Source organism: Monopterus albus, unplaced genomic scaffold (genome assembly GCF_001952655.1).
Source record: "Monopterus albus unplaced genomic scaffold, M_albus_1.0 scaffold791.1, whole genome shotgun sequence".
In the NCBI taxonomy this organism is placed as follows: Eukaryota; Metazoa; Chordata; class Actinopteri; order Synbranchiformes; family Synbranchidae; genus Monopterus; species Monopterus albus.
The window spans coordinates 7,575-12,988 of NW_018128671.1; the positions used below are offsets into that span (position 1 = coordinate 7,575).

Consider the following 5,414-nt stretch of genomic DNA (forward strand, 5'->3'; position numbering starts at 1 on the left):
GCTCGGATGTAAGAGCACGGCCACGATGGGTGATGTGTCTGATGTATGGGTGGATAAGATTATTGATATATGTTATGGACGCTCTAGAAAAACGGTACCGCTCAAATAAAAATACATGGGGATATGACAAAAAATCAACTCGTGGCCTCAATATCCTCTCCCGACGTAAATGCAATTCCCTGCGAATTACTACAGCGTCCTCATCTACAGGATCCTCTATGAATGGACACGCCATTTTGGTCTCTGCGTGACGGAAACGTGTGCAATCTATGAATGTACTGAAGGATTAAATGAGGTATTAAACACCTTTCACTTTAAAAAGGGGCGGAGACCCGGAGGAAACTCTGAGTTTCCCGAATAAAACCTGCTCCCGACCAGGTTAGGTTCACAGAGTAAGTTGCCGTAGTAACTGACTCTGAGTTTAGATTACCTCTCTTTGTGAAACGGGTTTAACTTACCCCGCTTCACGGGTTTAAGTTACCTCCGTTTCTGAAACCGAAAACTCCGAGTTGCCCTCATTTCGGGGTTAACAAACTCTGAGTTTCGACAAAACCGCCTTCTTGAAATAGGCCCCTGCTTTTATTGCACTAGCTCTGGCTTTCTGCTGTTAGCTTTTATCACAGAATCCCGCTGCCTACTCTCCCGTTTGCTGTCGCCCTAATCCTCACCCATCACCTGTGCCAGTTCCTGCCTCCTTGGACTGCTTCCCGTGGCTGTGGCGCTCTCCTGCCAAGAGCCAGCACACTCGGGTGTTGAGGTCCTCAGTATTACTACTGGAGGTAGCTCTTACCTTAGCCTACCTGTTAACTCTCTCTGTCATCCTCTGTTCTTATTCAGCAGGCTGCGCCTCTCCTTCAACCCCAGGTTGCATCGCTAGCAGTCCAGTCAACGCAGTGTTCCCAGCTGTCCCGAGATCGCGGAAAGACCGGCTCTGTCCACTTGTCACTTCTATAACTCATTAAAATACATTTACCTTGTCAAGCCTGTATCCGAGTCCTGCATTTCTCTGAGTCCGAACTAGCACAAATGTACGGTTCACCATTTCTCAAAGCTCCCTAAAGGTGGTGCCTCAAATTTCTGGGTATTTTATATATTGTCAAGTGAAATTAAGATTTCTTTTAGGTGAGACCTTAACTGTAAAGCAGCACAATTATAACAAACAAAAGCACAAATTCAAAATCGTTACCAGTACAAATCCATTTTTGAATAAGAGGTAATGAAACAAAAAGGGACTGACTTTTACAGCTGAAGTTTTTGTTTAGGTTATAAGTGCATCAGGTTTTGGATGCATTTAGTGGAGTATTTTCCCTGTGTGGTGCCTTTTGTATTGAACATTTGAAATCAATGTACCGGTGGGTATTGCGTTATGGTGGCGTGGTGGCAGCGCAGTTGTCTCACAGTGAGAAGGTTTCGGGTTTGCGTCCTTTGTGTGTGGAGTATTTGCACTGTGGGGTGGGGTGCGTTTTTTATTGAACATTTGAAATCTTGCATTGGGGGGCGAGGTGGGTAACGATACCCACCGCGCCGCCGGTGGGCATCGTGTTTTGGTGGCGCGGTGGCAGCGCAGTTGTCTGAGAGTGAGAAAGTTTCGGGTTCGCGTCCTTTGTGTGCGAGTTTGCATGTTGTGGTAGTGTTTGAGAGGGTTTTGAGGAATGTGGTAGATTGCTGCGTGTCCAGAGAGAGAGAGATGGGGGCCTGCTCCCTCTGAGCGTTTTTGGACAGGCTTGTGCGCCTGGCCTTCAACCGCTCAGTGCTGTGCGTTCAGGGGGGCCTGCTCCCTCTGAGCGTTTTTGGACAGGCTTGTGCGCCTGGCCTTCAACCGCTCCGTGCTGTGCGTTCAGGGGGGCCTGCTCCCTCTGAGCGTTTTTGGACAGGCTTGTGCGTGGGGTGGGATTCCTGCGCTTCGTGCGGGGCGTTCAGGGGGGCCTGGTCCCTCTGAGCATTTTTGGACAGGCTTGTGCGCCTGGCCTTCAACCGCTCAGTGCTGTGCGTTCAGGGGGGCCTGCTCCCTCCGAGCGCTTTGGACAGGCGGTGCCTGGCCTTCACCCGCTCAGTGCTGCGCGTTCAGGGGGGCCTGCTCCCTCCAAGCGCTTTGGACAGGCGGTGCCTGGCCTTCACCCGCTCAGTGCTGCGCGTTCAGGGGGGCTGTGTTGGACTTTCACCAGTCCTGCGTGTCCTTTTTATGAAGAATGCTCAAAGACAAATCTGTCTTTTGAGATATTTATTACAATCAATATTTAAAAAACAAATATTCAAGAAAAGCAATTACAGAGCTCTGGGTTCCGTTTCTATCTGAGGCCCTGATTCTAGACAGCAGAACCGTTCGGCTTGCCTTCAGAGCAAGGGAACGCCTATACTCCTGAACCCAGTCCAATTATACAGTTTTCAAATATGCAAATGATGGTAGATTTGACGTCCTCCGCGTTGTCCTTCATCCTCGCTCCTTGGTTGGTTTGTTGACCTTGTTCTGACCCCTCATTTGGTGATCTTGTCGCCAGGCAGATTTTGATCTGTGAAATTCTGAGGCGACCTTTCACTGCCCTAAGCTCAGACAGTTTTTAGAGAAGGCCCCTCTGACTCACTTCCCGTCTACTCCTGTAACTAGGAGCGAGCGTTGCTAAGCACTGGTTCCGTTTGTGGTTTCCTGTAGATTGCTTACAGGTTCTGCTATTGTCAGCTGCAAGTCTCCTACACTCTTTAAGACAAATTAAATGGTTAAAACAAAAGTAGATTATAAGGCATATGATACTATTATAATGCATATGATACTAAAATAAACATGTAGATATATTTGCTAATGCAGATTATAATATTGATTATAGAAGGCCAAGCATTTCATATATTGTTGATAAATGCTGATAATATAAATTCAACACAATCAGACCTTTCACCCACTTACATCTCTTGTGGCAGACAGCCCAGTCATCTGGTTCTGCCTGCGCGCACTTCCTGTTGTTGTGAGTCTCTCTGCACCTACTCACAAAGCATTTCATGTGCACAGGTCAAGTCTTTCCAAAGGTCAAACAAACAATTATTGGACCAATTTTACAAATACATAACATAGCACTATATTATTTATCAAGAATTTCTTTCTACAGCTGCACCATCATTCAAAATTATGTGCCCAGTAGCTGTGGGCATGCCCATTCACACAGTGGGCGCAGCAAATAGCTATAGCTGCATTTGGAGCTCGGCCCCTTTCTCCGGCGGTTACACTGGGCTTTCATGCCTTTACTACCGTCAGTTAATACTGTGTTTTTGACTCTAACTGGGAGTTAAGACATCGAACCGGATTCCTCTATGATCCAGCTAACCTCACAGTGAGATCTACAGTGTTCAGTTCGCACAAGGTACGGTGTTGTGCCCTAAAATGCCCCCCTGCCACGGATTGCCCCCCTGCCACGGATTTTATACCGTGTGTCCCAGTGCCAAATAAATTCATCAGCATAAACACAGGACCAATATCAGTAATTGGTGCAGATTTGGTGTCTGTAACTTTTTCCTAACCTGATTTAAAAGGTCCCCTTCAAAGGGGACCCTGGGGCTTGACACAACATGAAGGTATGCTACGCGAGTGGTGACAGCCGACCCCCAACAATGTATACATCAAAATGTTCAGCGAAACCCCGGCTACAACGTCATATAAACCATTTAAACCATATAAACCACACAATAAACACAGCAAAAGCAATAAAGCACAAAAGAGCAATATCCGGAGTCCCCTAGGGGGCGCTATGCCGGGCATACGATTCATATTTTGTCATATTTTACCGACTATAATCCACCAAAACACCGCTAGCCGCGGCTCAAAACAAAGGCCAGACTCCACACATTCTATACATACATCGGTCAAAACGCTCAGTAAAAGCATTACTGAGATACAAGCCAACAAACTTCAAAAACAGACATCGATTCGCGAGCAAAACAGCGAAATTTGCCATCTTAACTTTGATGTTTTTATGCAGAAAAATATGTTTTTCCGATGCAAACACTGCATTTCCTGACTCCAAAGATGGCGTCCTTTCGGAAAATGCTATTGTTTCTTCCTAAGGGGGGTTCAGGCTGGATAGAAACAGGTTTACATTGGTGCTGGCCAAAAAAAACCTTCCCCCCATGGTGCGGTCTTTTCGACTGCCATTGGTCCACGATGCTGTCAATAAGGCCAGAAACTCAATAGCCGTTTTCTATAGGTCGAGAGGAATCCAACAAGGGGTCACTTGTATCTATGGGGAAATGTGGGACCAAGCTATTGACTTGTAAATACATATCAAAGGCGAAAACATCGAAAGGTATTTACACCTCAGCACAACTCTCACAAGTGTCACCTTTCGTTTTAAACCGAGAGTAACCAAATAAACCGTGTGTTTGCGGAGATATACACATTTTATTGCGGCGAGTCGCTGTCGATTTAAATCCCCAAAAGACGCTTAGGGTTTAACGGGTTAAACGGGGGGCATTTCGTGTCAGGCCTGCTGCCATGAAATGCCCCCCTCCTGGATTCTATACCGTGTGTCCCAGCGCCAAATAAATTCAGCAGCATAAACACAGGACCAATATTTACGTAATATAAAATCCACAAAGTGTTATAATAAAGGTTGTTGAATTGATTCGGGGCGCGGGGGGCAATCCGTGGCAGGGGGCCATTTTAGGGCACAACAACTGTTGGCACAACAACGGCATTTTACCAGTACTGAAATAGCTGGAAAAAGGTTAGTTGCTATGGTGAAGTAACGCCGAACTCCATTCAGAAATCTGGTCATTTAAAGTTGACTCGCTTCTCAGCAAAGGTGGCATAATTTATACAACCTCATTGCTATAAAACAATTCTAAATTTTGCATAAAGAGTTACACACCACTTTCAGTTCAAACGTAGGTCAAAACACCGTATGATATTTTTTTGAACGGTAACGTAAATGTGAAGGGCGGTGGCAGCAGTTCTGAATGGATGCTAGAGGATTTCTACTTGCATTGGCATAAATGCTACATTAAGGTTAGCGGTTTGTTGGAGTACGTCAAGTGTTCTAGTACAGATGCAGTGAAAATGTTATGAATTTTGTAGAGTGTCATGTAGTTATAGATATTTTAAAAATATCCAGTCTCCACATTTGAAAATGCAGTTTGGTGTATCATTGTCTTTACGCTCCAGCGGTTACCCCAGGCTAGCTGGTAACGTAATGTTGCGGGTCACAATTTCATTACACAATTATTTCTTGTCTTGTATCAAATACATTTAGAGGTGTCATGTCACACGCTCCTCGAACCCCATCAAACCTCCACTCCTTGAACCGCCACCTTATTGTGGTGGAGGGGTTTGAGTACCCGAGTGATCCTAGGAGCTATGTTGTCGGGGGCTATATGTCCCTGGTAGGGTCTCCCAAGGCAAACAGGTCCTGGGTGACGGGTCAGACTAAGAG

At 46.0% G+C, this 5,414-nt stretch overlaps 1 protein-coding gene across 1 annotated transcript in view; it reads left to right on the forward strand.

The window, feature by feature from the left end:
* Positions 1-4,182: 4,182 nt before the first annotated feature.
* LOC109953571 (dnaJ homolog subfamily C member 5-like) overlaps positions 4,183-5,414 on the forward strand; it is a gene marked incomplete at its 3' end in the record, with an annotated part of 7,587 nt that continues 6,355 nt past the window's right edge. The window contains exon 1 of the mRNA XM_020589043.1: positions 4,183-4,289. The remainder of the gene's footprint in view (positions 4,290-5,414) is intronic.